This window comes from Pinus tabuliformis, chromosome 9 (assembly GCF_031772625.1).
Source record: "Pinus tabuliformis cultivar Carrire ecotype Pingquan chromosome 9, CPIR1, whole genome shotgun sequence".
Taxonomy (NCBI): domain Eukaryota; kingdom Viridiplantae; phylum Streptophyta; class Pinopsida; order Pinales; family Pinaceae; genus Pinus; species Pinus tabuliformis.
The window spans coordinates 1,978,373,961-1,978,390,354 of record NC_142307.1 but is presented as its reverse complement, the minus strand read 5'-3'; positions in this window follow the sequence as shown (position 1 = coordinate 1,978,390,354).

Below are 16,394 nucleotides of genomic sequence, written 5' to 3'. Positions count from 1 at the left end.
CACAAAGCTTCATCTGAATCTTACATTACCTTTTGGGCACCACACAACTCTCCCGAGTTCCATCAAATTTCCTCTTTCCCAAACAATTCTGAAGATTCAAAACATAAAAGGCAAGACAAGAAATAACTAAGAAGAAAACAATGAAAGCCAATAGCAATATGACACCACAACAAAGTGGCAAGGCCTTGCAACATACATAAAAAAAAAACCACAATCAATATCAGCAATTCATAAAATACCAAAAGCGCAAGACTGGAAACAAAAACTACGATTCAATCCCCATGTTTCTGAATGCTTCCAAAGGAAAGGTCAACCTAAGCCTTCTTCATAATTTCATGGAAATTTATTTTACCATGAAATCCCCTGCATCATACTACCATAAAAATATAACTGTTAGTGTATATATAACATAACAATACACCAATTACCTTATCTTGTTATGCCAAACACGGTGCCTTGTAGCTGAACACATCCGTGCTATCGCTCAAGGGACTCTAATTCCCTTGACAGATCCACCTGCAACTAGAGACTGGCTAATATACCTACCAAGTACATGTTCATCACTATAGCACATATCGACATAATGTCAGACGAGTTTAAGGTTAAGAATACTTCCTGTATGCAAATTACTCACTTGTTCTGGATAATGGTTTCCAAACATAGCCAAAGGAATTCTTGCCCAATTCCTTCCTTTTACCTTTTTACCTTGTTGCAATCGAGGCTTACTATGCGTTGTCACATCACCCAACTGTTAGTTATGTAAACACATATGTTGATATCCTATCACACTAATACCAAGAATGTTTCCTACAACTATTTACACATGTCAACCACATGTTCCAGATATCAAGACAATCATATCTATCAATTTAAAATCAACCTTTACCAAGGCTAACAATCACATCATAATCTGTAGTCAACTTAGATTTATTAGACATAATTCTATAGCTATTACCTACTATACTCAGGTACATATCAACTGTCTCGACACATATGTGTTAGTAAAATCATCTTAAAGCAAAGTCATTTGAACATATACTCATATTATGCAATTCATCAAACATTCAACCAACTTTCAACATACCATGTTAGATAAATCAACTAGATGACATAATCAAACAATCCAGCACCAAGTATACTACTTAAGCAAACTCATAGTGTACCTCAGGGGAGGCTATCTTGTCTGCATAATCAATCTAGGTTAGCAAGATAAAAATTCATAACATATCAACTCAAACATAAATCATGATATCCATAACACTAACTAACTAACATTTTCACATCATAAGCTCATAAGAATTTGTCGTTCATGCATAACAATCACATATGTACGATCAATCTAGATTAGTACGACACCATATCACAAATATGTTGGCTCATACCTAAATATCACAACCATAACCATTTGCATAGGTCAAACCAGGTTAACACAATACACATAACATCAAGATCTTCAATGCAATGAACATAACCAACACGCATATGACTAATCCAAATTACAACATCAAGATCTCAATGAAATAACCCTAATCATCAAGTTAATGTCATATAACAATAATATGCTATATATCATGCTCATTAACAACATATGACCTAATCATCAAGCTAACTATCATATAACAACAACAAGTTAACCTATAGCATACTCTTCAACAACATATAACATAATCATCAAGTTATCTAACATAAAACAACAATAGAAATGCATACAATCACATGTTACCATCATTCTTGACTATTTGACTAATGTGCATATGGCCATGCTAATGAACTATCATCTATCATGTACGTAACCATAACATCAAAATACATGTACATAAACCTAATGTATATACAAATCCTTGACTTACATACCTTCATTCAAAACATACAATACCTGTATGACGATCTGCTCTTACCCCAAAGTCCAATACTAAAACCTCACTTTGATGACCTGCATCTCCTTCTTTACCTCATTAAAATAGAACCATGATGACCTAAATTGCATAGCATGACTTCACAAGGCATTTTTGACCTACTATTCATGCATAACTATAAACAAGACCATACATGCATAACCATTGCATATAGATATAAAACACGAGTACCAAACCTTATACAAATCATTCTAGCTAGATTCCAGTCATCAATGCATGACAACATAAACTTCACAAACCATGACCTCATGCATGACAACTACCATTACTCCACTGTACACATTTCCACATGCAACCATCAACATGCATAAGGAACGCATAATCAACTACACATACACATGAACACACGTAGTCGAGCATAAGCGATCAATACTTGTAACCAACCTACAAGACTGATACATGTAATCAAACATACAAGAATGCAACCTAACATAGAAGGATGTAATCAAGTGACATACAACAACATGTAAGCGATATATAACAATATGTAACCAATCATATACTCATGACGATGCATTCACATCAAGTTCCTCATGAAAACCTTACTTAAACCATGATCAACATTATGCAATGCAACAAGCACATGTACTACGTGCATAAGGAACACAATGCAACCAACATGAATGCATGATCAACACACAACCCAAGTAGAGTGCAACCATGCTCTGTTACCACTTTGTAACACCCTCCTCCTACATCTACCCAAGCAATCAACTAGTTGGGGTAAACATGAAATGAGAGGCTACTATGATATGATTCAACCTCCTAGGTGACCTTAAGGAAATGGAATGGACGGAAACACAACACACATACCTCCCTCAGGTGTTTCAGGACCCCTAGGAGCTAATCCACCACTCTAGGTGCTCAACCCCTGAGTTAACCCAACATTTAAATGAATTAAACACAAAGTCTCTCCCATGAAAAGGCATGCATGCAACTATAACCCTATAGTTTCTCTCACAGGCATGCCTACCAATGGCTAGAGACCCAATTTGTCAGTGTTATGCCATCTGTTCTGGGATTTGAGCCACTTTTTCAGGCCCAAAGCCTAGGTCACTACCCAGGATTGAACCATCTCTTCAAATCACTAAAGTAACATGGAAGTGATAGTACTAGAGAAAATTCTTGTTCAAGACCTTGACTAGACCCCTACTAGCCATAATAGACATTTTTTCAAACACTTAGTAATATGCAACCTATAGGTGTAAATAACATATCTGAGCATAAGAGTCTCATACTTATCTGATATTCTCTATGAAGCATTGTCTCCTTATCACATTAGCTTATGTTTCATCCATTAGGTCATAGATACATTGATCATTCAATAACAAGTAAGAACATGATGAGATCCATACATAGTTGTTGTCATAAAACATATACATAACCAACATAATAGCAACAAGAATACTCATGAGAGTACAACCATATAGACCACATATAAACCATCAAAATGCTCATAGAAATACAAGGAGAAATAACCTTTCATTAATGATGCAAAATCCAAACCCGGGATGGGACTTCCATGTTCCACACGACCGTAGAATGGATGAGCCAAATATCTCTTCATCCATTCATCCCTATGCCATATTCCAAGCATGAATGTGGGATCTCATAGAACACATCAATCAAAAATCATCCAGGGCTTCCAAAGGCCATCCAACTCAACCCATCAAACAATGATTCCAACACCTGGTAGGAAATCACCAAAACCATCATAAAATTGGTCTCCATCCAAGCCTTCTAGGGCTTCCAGATCATTTGTTCCAACCAAGGCTTCCAGGACTAGTAGCTCAACCCACAGCTTATACAAGGCTTCCAGAGCATTTGTCCAACCCGAGCTTCCAAGACTCGTAACTCAGCACACCAAGGGGTTCCAGAGCGTTTTTCTAACCAAGGCTTCCAAGATTGGTAAATCAGCCCAGGTTGTTACACAGTTTCCAGAGCATTTGTCCAACTAGGGCTTCCAAGAACTAATAACTCAACCCAAGCTAAGGAAACATGAGAACCAACCAAAACAAAACAATGAAAATAAACCCACAATCACCATGGCTATCCAGGAAATGGCAAGGCTAGGCAATCCACTATCAATCCCAACCATCCTCCATTCCAGAGACAGATCATAACAAAATCTCCACATGCATATGCCATGCATGCCAAAACTAGTGAAGGAAACATACATGCAACTTGGTACTTGCAAGCAAATATGATGTAGTTGCTGATCTCGGTGCCCTTTTGTGCTTTCCTACTCTTCCTTTGTCTTTTTGCTACAAAAATCCTAGTATGCCACACCCTCCAAGAGTGCTCCAAGAAAAATCTAAGTATCCAAGAGTATGAGAGAGAGAATAATGAGAGAGCTCCAAAATTGAACTGACCAAATCTTTTCCACTGATCCTCAGAAGCATTTTTATTAATGAGGCCTCTATTTTCTTCATTTTCCATTATTTTCCTTCATTTTCCTCCTCACATGAAACCTGTGACCTTTCACCTTCCTTTTATCCTAATTTCCTTTATTTTCATAAATAAAATGCCAATTAATGCCTCATGCCTTTCCAAAACCTTAGCCATTGTATTTGCCAATTTCCTTAGCCATAGTAAATCGAATCAACACCCATTAGGATGTTTCCCCCACCATTCAGCTTGGAATACCCTTCCCATCACCGTGGCCTTATATATATATATTTGCATGGAATTTTCATCAGGGTTGTTACACCCAAGGGTTTAGGATGCAATTTCAGTTTAAGCATGCATGATGATGAAGACATTGCAAAGTATTTTTTGAGAGTTGATGAAGTTGTAAAGACCATAAGGGGGCTTGAGGAGAAGCTAGATGATAAAGTGGTGGTTCAAAAAGTGTTAATATTTCTTTATGAGAGGTTTAATCCCAAGGTTTCAACCATAGAAGAAATGCCAAATCTGAACACTTTCACTTTAGATAAACTCCTTGGAATACTCACTGCCTATGAGATGAGGAGCTGTAAAGGAAAGTCTGCAACCAAAGAATCGGGCTTCAAAGCATAAAATAAGGGGAAGGATTAGCATGATAGCTCATGTTGTGATTATGAGGAAGAAGAAGCCAACTTTGTGAGGAAGCTCAATCAAGGATCAGACAAGTATAAAGGTAAGTTTCCATTTAAATGTTTTAACAGTGGCAAAGTTGGTCATTATGCATCAAAGTGTCCTGAAAAGAAGAAAAAGGATTATGATCCTAAAGAAAATATTAAGAAATCTCAGAAGGACTAAATGAAGGCTAAGAAGAGAGGATTATATGTCCAAGAAGGGAGCTCTTCTGAAAGTAAGTCCAACCAATCCTCATATGAAGACATAGATGATGACAACCCTAGGGAATTCATGTTGATGGCCATTTAAGATATGCAAGTCGAGTCTATAAAATATGATAATGAAGAAGGAGAAGTTGATTTTGAAGGAGAGCTACTAAGTGCTCTTGAAGAAATAGAGAGATTGAGGAAAAAAACTTAAAACCCAAAAGGAAAATCTACTGAAAGAAAAATTTTAGGTTGTAGAGCCATTATTCCTACAGTTAGAAGAAGGCGAGAAAATACAAGAAACCTTGAAACAAAAATTGAATGGAAAGGCTCAAATTTGCGAGAAGTTGGAAGGAGAAATTGTATTTCTGAGGAAGGAGTTGAAGAAGGCCAAAACATTGATCAGCTTAAATTAGAAATTCAGCAAAGGAAGTGAAGGTATGAATGAAATATTGGAAGCACAAAGACCCTCCTCAAATCGAATTGGTCTTGGCTTTGATGTTGAGTCCAGCACAATAGCTGAAATCAAAGAAAAAAGGAAACTATGTTTGTTCCCCCTGCAAGAGAAGGGTGCACACAGCGGCAAGGGACAATTACGTAGATAAAGACAGGTCAACAATAAAAAAAGTAGCACACTGTCCATACTAATTGATTTCCATAAAGTTTAGATCAGTGCAAAAGGTAGCCACCCAGATTCATTGGTGTCTTCCAGAGATATTGTTTTACATGCACTAGATATGGCCACAAGGCAACAAACTGCATAGTTAATCTCTCTTACAAACAATTCATATCCAAGAGATGTTTTCAGTAGAGAAGAATCAGACCCAAGTATGATAATTTATTTTCTCCCTTGAATTATCAAGTGAAATGTTTTGAATGCCAAAATTTTGGGCATATAGAAGTTAATTGCAGGCTAAGGGAGAAGAAGAAAGGGCCAATTAGTGAGCAAACTGTACAACAACCAAAAGTCTGGAAAGAAAAAGAGAAGTCAAAGAAGTGTATAGTGGATAGTGGACAATGGTTTTTCTAGGCACATGATAGGAGATAGAAGCAAATTTCTCACTTGGTAGCCCGTGGACAAAGGTAATTTGACTTTTGGGAACAATTATCCAGGAAAGATAATTGCAAAAGGAATAGTCAGTTTGTAAAATGGAAAAGGTAAGGAAAAAAATCGTCTTGTATGTTGATGGGATGAAACATAATTTGTTGAGTGTGTCTCAGATATGTGATCAGGGATACGATGTGGTGTTCAAAGCCAAAAAGTGTCAAATCAAATCCACAGGAACAAGAGAAACAATGGTTGAAGCTGTAAGAACAGACAACAATGTTTATGTGCTGAGGGAGAAGATAGAAGAGTGTTTTTTGACCAAGATTGATGAAAGATGGATATGGCACAAAAGGCTTGGACATATGACATTTGACCAGATTGTCAAGCTCAATAAGAAAAATGCAGTCAGGCACCTACCTAGGCTTTCAAAACAAGAGAAAAATTATTTTCCAAGTCTTCTTTGCTAGGAAAGAAAGCTCGAGTTCCTTTCAAAGAAAAGGAAAACTATTAAGCAAAATCATTGAAGTTGATACACATGGATTTGTGTGGACCATCCAGAAAGTAGTCAACCACTAGTAAGATCTATTTTATGCTAGTAATAGATGATTTTAGTAGGATGATATGAGCTTCATTCCTCAGAGAGAAGTATGAATCTTTTGAAAATTTCAAAGAGTTCAAAGTCATGGTTGAGAACAAAATAATTGAAAAATGAAAAGCATAAGCATAAGGTCAGAAAATGGAGGTGAGTTCACTTCAAAGGAATTTGATGAATTCTACAAACATAATGGCATCAAAAGGTAACTGACCATAACATAGAATCCATAGAAAAATGGTGTTACAGAGAGAGAAAACCGATCAATGCAGTAGTTAGCTAGATCAATGATGACAGAAAAGAATGTTCAACAAATATTTTGGGCAGAGGCAATTCATACAACAATTGTCATTCTTAACAAAGCTCATCTAAGACCCAATGGTGACAAAACTCCTTATGAATTGTAGTGTGGCAGACCTACCACAATCAAGCATTTCAAAATATTTGGCAGTAGATACTACATCAAAAGGAATGATGAGAAACTTGGGAGATTCGATATTAGAGCTGAGAAAGGAATTTTTCTGGTTTATTCACAGAATAACAAAGGATACATATGCATAATGATCATAATTAGCACAATGATCAAGAGGTGAAATAGATCGAAAACGATAGAACAAATGAATCAACAAGAATTGGTGATGATAATGATGAGACCACTGAAGAAGAAAGAAATGAAGACCCCTCTAGTACTCAAGCTAGATATCCCCTAAGGTATGTAAAAAAACGTCACCCAACTTATCACATAATTGGTGAATTAAATTCTGGATTGAAAATAAGAAGGAAGTTGCTCAATGTTGTTGTGCAGGAACATGTTTCCCTGCTGTCCATGGAGGAAGCAAAAAATGTTGCTCAAGCTGGTCAATATCAACATTGGCTAAAGGCCATGAATGAAGAATTGGACCATATAAAGAAAAATCAGACTTGGGAACTTGTTCCAAGACCTGCAAACAAGAATGTCATTGGCACGAAGTGGGTATTCAGGAATAAGTTGAATGATCATGGAGAAGTGGTAAGAAACAAGGCCAAATTGGTATGCAAATGCTATGCTCAAGTATAACTCTTGGTTTTGATGAAACTTTTACTCATGTTTACAGATTAGAAGCAATAAGAATGTTTTTGGCATATGCATGCTTCAAGGGATTTAAAATTTATCAAATAAATGTTAAATCTATTTTCCTCAATGGAGAGTTACAAGAGGAGGTTTGTATAGAGTAACCAAAAGGTTTTAAGTTAACCTAGAAACCAACCCATTGTATGGCCTCAAACAAGCTCCTAGAGCTTGGTATTCCAAGTTACACAACCGCCAGATCAATTGTGGATTTAAAAGAGGAGCAACTGAAAACAATCTCTATGCCAAAGAAAAGGATGGAAAACTCATTGTGGTAGTGGTATATGTTAATGATATTATCTTTGCAAGTAATTCAGATTTGATGAAAAATGAATTTACAGTTGATATGAAGGAAAAATTCGAGATGTCCATGCTTGGAGAGCTATCATATCCAACAAACCTGGTCGAAATTCCATGTAATAAAAGTTAATAAAGGAAAAATAATAGCCAGATTCATGGGACACTTATGCCAAGATGAATTTTGGGAAAACATCCTAGTGTGTGTGTTCATTTAGTTTATTATGGATAAGGAAATTGACAAAGGTAATGACAAAGGTTTTGGAAAGGCAAAATGGATTTTTTGGCAATTTATTTATGAAAAATAATGGAAATTAGGAGAAAAGGAAGGTGAAAGTTCATAGGTTGCATGTGAGGAGGAAAATGATGGAAATTGAAGAAAATAGAGGCCTCATTAATAAAAAGGCTTCTGAGGATCAGTTTGTACCTTTCTTGTTAGTTCAGGTTTGGAGAGATCTCTCTCTCTCTACTCTCTCTCTCTCACACTCTTGGACACTTAGCATTCTTGAAGCACTCTAGCATTGAGGAAGGAAGGAAAAGGAGGAAAAATAAAGCAAGAGGAAGCAAAGATCAAGAAAGGAATAGCAGGAGCAAGCAACTACAACGACATTACTTGTAGGTATCGATTTTCATGTATGATTTCCTTACTAGTTTTGGCATGCATGGAACATGCATTTGTGTTCTTGGTTCTCTTGTTATCATTGGAATGGGTGTTGCCAGGTGTGAAAATGTCCTTCAGCCTTACCTTGCCATTTCTAGATAGTCATGCTGTGATGGGGTTCTTTGATTTTGGTTGAGCTGAATTACCAAATGGATTCGAATCTGAGTGGGGTGGTATTTGAAGAAGAGAATAAGGCCTAGTAATCCCTAGACCAGTGTAGGTTGGATTGAGGTAAAGTTAGATTTTGTGTGTACCTCGGTGGGCCTAGGAATCCTTTATCGGTAAATGGTAGGAAATATGGTAAAGCCTAAAGGTGTATGCCCTTGATTAGGCCTAGGAATCCTCAACCGGTGAGTGACGAGATATATGGTAAATCCCAGAGGGTGGAGTCTTGATTAGGCATAGGAATCCTTGACCACTGAATGATGGAATATATGGTAAAGCCTAAAGACTAGGAGATAAGAAAATTCCTTACAGTGTAGGTGGAGAGATCCAGATGCATCCATGCATGTTTAGGGCCTAATGATCCAAGGGGATTGCAGTAAAGCCTATTTTTATTGATGAGGGTTGAGGTGGTTTGGCCTCTGGAACCCCTAGTTAGTTTTTTTATGAGCCCCACATTCATGCTTGGAATATGGCATGTGGTTGATTGGTTGAAATAAATATTTGGTTTAGCCCATCTATGGTCGGGTGGTTTGTGGAAGTCCCAAACCTGGTTGGCTTATGCATTCATTAATAAGAGTTCCTTCTCCTTGGTATTTCATGTGTAAATGTACTTTTTCATATGTGGTTTTTATGGTTGTTACATCCTTGTTATTTTTGTTGGTTATATGTTGGTTATAAGCATGTTGTATGATAGACTTGATGTATGGCCCTCATCATGTTTTGATTAGTAAATGAATGAAAAATGAATATATGACCTAATAGATGATAATGTAGAGATTGTGATGAGACACCAATTCTTATTTATGAATCTCAGATAAGTATGAGACCCCTACGCTCAGATCTATTGTTATGGCCTTGTTGACGGTGTTAAACCTGCCAATATTCAGGGGATATCCCCAATATGAAGTCCCAATTAGACCTCACATCGTTTGGTGTAGGAGTCCCTTATGGAATATGGCCTGGTTTCTAAATTATTAAATATTTGTCTTGGCTCTAACTGTTAGCAAGAGAGAGGGATGTGATGGTGCCTTCAAAAAGCAAGAAGGTGTGATTGGTGAGTGTTCAGTTGTAGATGTGTCAAATTTATTCTACTGTAGAGGGAGTGAGAAAAGTAAGCATCTAAGAGAAAGGTAATAGTACCACCCAAGAAGAGACACACATGAACAAGAAGGATCCGTCTAAAATCCAGCGGAATAGTCCACAAGAGATACGATGGTCATTACAACCAATGAATGAGAAAGATCTGTCCAATATCCTACAGAATAGTCCACAAGGATGGGATAACAATATCGACCATTACAACACATTCTCAATAATATAACTACTAAGATAACCGAAATAGTTCAACTACCTTAGCACATGTGAAAGCAAACATGAAATACAAACATTCGTAGAATAGTCTTAGAAACATTCATAATCAATGCATGAAGAATGTGATGAACTTGAATGATTTTGTTATTAAGTAAAAGTCCCAAGACATATGTATACAATGAACATCACTAGCTACAAATAATGGAGCATTGGAGCCACTCCTTGCTCCCAAAAAGAACTAGATTATCTCTCTAATGCTTTGCGGGAGGAGCCATGATGAAAAGTCCTTTGCTCTTACAATGAAGGTGTATATATAACAATGAGGAAGTGATGCTTCACCTTCCTTATGACTATTCATCTACTGTCATGACTATTCAACTTCCTATGACTTTTCAACTTTACATGACTCTTCATTTTCCTCTTCCTTTGGGCTTCCACTTTACAATACATTTTTGAAACACATTTTACATCATTAACCACAATGGTGTGGCATGTGACAACTCATGACATGACATGAGATGGCAATTCTGACATAGACTACTTGATTATGTGGCAATGTCAAGCCAATGTTTCTATTGTGTGATGAATGTCTTCTTGAGAATGCTTTTCTTTTCTCCTCTGCATTTCTTGGTGATAAGGAATCTTCAATGATCTCACGTCTTGAATGGTGATCACAAACTGATGTCCCTTTTCTTTCTCTTGATTGATCAGCTTGCATATTCAGCTATAGGAGTGTCTTTCAACATGTTTCCCTGCTTCATATCCTTCTTCATCATCTCATCATGGAATGATAAGGTACATGTTTATGCAATTCACTCATGACGAGACAACATTAATCCGAAAACCCCCTAGTCTAAGATTGTACATATTGATCCATTAACTGAGCCGTAACCGGATAGGAAGCTAGGAAAGGGGCTAAGTGACTACGTAGTTCAAGAAATCAAGGGGGAGCCTTGAGCCTTAAGACTGTGCAATGCATAGTTCATGCTAGGCTAAGGGAGAAAACTACGCAATTTTAGAGGCTAGTGAGACAGGCTAAGGGGATGGGCATTGGATGAACACATTGTGTAGTTCCAAGAGACAAGGGACGTTAGGACATTGCGCAGTTTAGGATCTCAAGGGATGAGCTTGAGGCTAGATACTGCACAATGCATAGTTAAGGGGAGGCTAGGAAGAATAATTGCACAATTCTGGGAGCCAAGGTAAGGGTTTGAGCACTGAAACTGCACATTGTAGCAATACTAGGAGGCAGGAACTACGCATTGTGCAGTGTAAAGAGACAAGGTCATAGCTAGAGGACTAAGAATGTGCAATGCACAGTTCAGGGAGGCTAGGTGAAGCTAGGTTGCTTGGTCAGGAAGCTTTCCCAGAAATGGCTAAGTGCGGGATCGGTGAGAGTGATGTGAACAATAGTGGGACTTCAACTATGATCACACACTTATAATACTTGATGACACAAAACATAGATCATCCATGACATATGAAAAATGCATTTCTCTTTGTGCGATAGCTTTATGACAACCTACGACAAGTGCAACACTTAAGATACACTTTGTGACGACCGTGCTTAAAACTTTGGAAATGAGTGTGACATATGTTTACATGGCTAGAACAACTCATTTACACAAATATGACCTTTTGAAACCACTAGAAAAGGCTTATATACATGATGTGACAACTGACATCTGAAAAGACAACATTTTGCCTATCTTGCAAAAGGGACCGAAACACTTCAAGAAAACACATGGAATACATTTCCATGTTTGCGATGATAATGTACAAGACCAAGTAAGGCTCTAAAATTGAGCACAGACCAAAATTTTAGAGGTTGTTTGATCTGAAATTAAATAGGAACGCAACTAATTACATGTGTAATCATAAATACAAATATGTAGCAGAAAAACACTTCATTTCATTAATACAAAAATGTTGAACTATGCTTACAAATAGAATGGAAAGAAGATAGCTCACCTAAATCACCTCTGATTTACGTTTGCTCTGTTATGAAACCAGCTCAAGAAAAGATATAAAAGATATATCAACACCTTAGAATTCTGCCTCTTTGAGGGGGCAACCTCCTTTACATTACATAAATGAACAATTCTTGGATGATACAAATGAAAAGACCTCCTTTCTATATATAGGAGTCTAAGGGGTCATAACATAATCAGAGCCGACATAACGATAATAATGTAAGGGCACAATAATAACAATAGTGGGCTTCTATGTGGCACAATAGTAACAATATGGGCACTACATGGGTACATCAATATAATAAGTGGGTTGTACTAATAACAATAAGGGGTTACACTAGTAGTATAGGGGTCTAACATGCCCCTCTCCTTCAAAAAGCGTTGTCCTCAACGCTTGAGTAGTTCTTGATGCCTCTCTATAAAATTCTTGTCCTCCCATGTGGAATCTTCAGCGGGTAAGTTCTTCCACTTGATCAGATACTCTGAAATTGATCGATTTCGTAGCTGTCGGGTTTTTGTTTCTGTGACTACTCCAGGTTCCAATATGATTTTTCCTTCCTCTTCAATTTCTGGCATTATTGTTTGAATTTGGATCCTTTGCAACTTTTGAGTAAGTGGCCATACTTCTTTGTCCTTCTTCCATTCATCCCTTGCTCCGTTTATCCAATCTGGTTGGATAATAGAAATAGCATAAAACAATGCTTCCACATCCTCATCCTTGAAGAGTCTTCCCATTCGGTAAGGTCGCCATTTTTTAAGTGCATGTAGTATTGCCAACATTTCCTTCTCATAAATAGCTTGCTTGAGATGTAGCAGTAAAAATACCCAATCACCTACATCAAAACATTTTTCACTACGATGTTGATTTACCTGTTGTTTCGTTTGATTTTGCACCGAAGTGGCGTTATCCTTTAAAAGTTGGAGAACTTGTTGTTGATGATCGATGTGATCTTTCTCTGCTTGAACCTTTTTCTTCTTGACATGTCCTTCTATATTTTGAGGAGTGGTAATTTCTTCCAGTGCTTTACAAGATATGGTCGGATTCATTTCTTGATGCTCGATGTGATCTTTCACTTCTTGAACATTTTTCTTCTTGATGTGTCCTTCTATCTTGATAGTTTGAGGAGTGGTAATTTCATCCATTGAATTACAAGATATGGTTGGATTCATTTCTTCTTTCTTGATGTGATCTTTCACTTCTTGCACCTTTTTCTTCTTGATATGTCCTTCTATCTTGAGAGTTTGAGGAGTGGTAATTCTTGCCAATGCTTTACAAGATATGGTCTGATTCATTTCTTCTTTCTCTGGGGTGGTGTCCTGGCGTATATCCTCTTCTTTTGATGTTTCTTGATCCTTTTCTTCCTCCTCTTCATATTCTATGTAAAATAATTTCTTCTCAGCACACTTATGACCTTTAGTGCATTTGCTATCACAATTGTAACAAAGCCCTTTTTCTCTTTTTTCTTCCAATTGTTGTGGTGTAACCCTTGTAGGTTGTGGAAGGCTGGGAGAAACAACACTTACATCTTTATAGTTGTGAGGGGTATGCTTCCTGGTTTCCATAATTTTTCTTTCCATTATGTCACAAATCCCTTTTACTCTTTCTAATTGTTGTGGTGTTTCTCTAAAGAAGGTGTTTCTCTTTGTATCCTCATAATGTGCTATCATTTCCTCCGTGAAAATTGACCACGTAACAAGTTTTTTACGAGAACAAAGCCCTTCATAGCATAAAAATTAATCCGGTTCTAAATATGAAGATGCAATACATACCTTTTGTAATAATGGTACACCATGTAGATCAAAATATTGCTCCATCTGAAGTATCCAATTTACCGGATCCTTGCCATCAAACTTCCTCATCTTGGTTTTTCTTGATTTTAGGAGCTCGATCTTGAAACGACTGTAACTTTGTACTTTGGGATCTTTAAGTTCTAAAATTGCTATCTGTAGTAGCCCTCTGTGTCCTCTTTCCAATGCCACTAGTCTGATCCAAATTGGATTCTCCAAGAAAGAGTTATGCACAATCTCCCAAGATGACCTGATTATTGAATTTTCCAGAAGAGCAAACTTGTATGAAGTGCCACGTGTCACTGTTTCGACCTTTGACTTTGAAAAATATATAGAAGAAACTACAGTCCGTCCTCTTTCTGTACCTTCTTATGAAATTTCAATCCAATGCTCAGAGAAAAATTTATGACGCTTTTCCCCAGGTCACCTGTTTGGAATGTAATTCAGGAGTCTGCAAAAAGACCAACTTCCTTAGATCATATCTCCGCAAATATAGCGCAAAAAACTCTAAAATTCGGACCCGAGCTTCAACGCGATGTCTTCTAAAATGGGTTTGTTTTTTAGCATCTAAAACGTCGCAGAAAAAAAATTATAGCGAAAATACCACAATGACCTGTTTGGAGCAGCGAAACCCTAGAATCCAAAGCTCTGATACCAAATGTTATGAAACTAGCTCAAGAAAAGATAGAAAAGATAGATCAACACCTTAGAATTCAGCCTCTTCGAGGGGGCAACCTCCTTTACATTACATAAATGAACAATATATTGATGATACAAATGAAAAGACCTCCTTTCTATATATAGGAGTCTAAGGGATCATAACATAATCAGAGCCGACATAACAATAATAATGTAAGGGCACAATAATAACAATAGTGGGCTTCTATGTGGCACAATAGTAACAATATGCGCACTACATGGGTACATCAATATAATAAGTGGGTTGTACTAATAACAATAAGGGGTTACACTAGTAGTACAGGGGCCTAACATGCTCATTTATATTTTCCCCTTCTCCTCTTCTAATAATTGGATAAGCGTGTAAACACCAAATCATAAAGAACCAAATGTAGGCATAAGGTTTCCCGAATAGACATGAGTTCGTGGTTTAACCAAAACCCTCCCTACAGACAAATCATATTTTCCATTTGAACTGTTGGGTGTGGAGCCTGATTATCTTCTTTATTTAGAGGTATCGCCGCATTAGACCCCAGTTCGTAATGTGGTGGCAACGTCGCCCATAAAATATATGCCGCCAGGGGGGTCCAGGTGGGGTGACGACAATTATTTGGAGACACCCCCTGGCGGGGGATCGGGGGTAGCACCCCCAAAGCTAAAAATAGATGTAAAATTACCTTGTAAAATGTTGTAATTATGTAGTCAATCTGGGTCGTTCATTAGGCAGAGATCTGACGGTAGAAGTTATGTTTAAAGTAGGGTTTTTTTCCCTAGAATGCAATCCCTTGCTATATATGAGGTAATTTTATTTCTTCTATGGAGATCTGTATTTTGAGTGAGAAAGAGAGAGGAGATTGTGCGAGAGTGAAGAGGGAATTATAGAGGATCTACTATAGGTTGTATCTCTTCATTTTTCTAGATAATGTAAAAGGAAGGACTGGCTGTTTCTCCGTGGAAGTAGCCCAAATTAGGTGAACCACGTATATATGTGTCTCTCTTGTTTTATGTGTTTTCTGTGTTTATATTTCTGCAATATATTGTATGTGTTCTATTGCTCTGTAATATATAACTTTCTAACAACTGGTATCAGAGCCAAAGGTATATTTGGCTGATAAACTCGCAGGAGAGAAGGGTTCCTGGTTCGAGTGGGAGCAATGGCAGAAGATGGTAGTTTTAGGGTCGAAAAATTTAACAGCCAAAACTACCAGCTATGGAAGATGTAGATGGAATATTATTTGTATCAGAAATATTTGTACCTAGCATTGAGTGGAAAGACAAAGAAGCCGACTGGTATGACAGACACAGAATGGGATATTCTTGACAGAAAGCAACTTGGAACAATATGGTTGTGCCTAGCAGCATCAGTAGCCTTTAATAATTCAAAGGAAACAACAACAGAGGGTTTAATGTTAGCATTTTCCAAACTATATGAAAAACCCTCGGCCTCAAATAAGGTATTTCTTATGAAGCGTTTATTTAATATGAAGATATCGGAAGGTGGATCTGTTTTTGATCATTTAAATGAATTTAATATAGTTACATGTCAATTAAGTTCTATAGGGGTAACTTTTGATGATGAAGTTAGGGCTCTGTT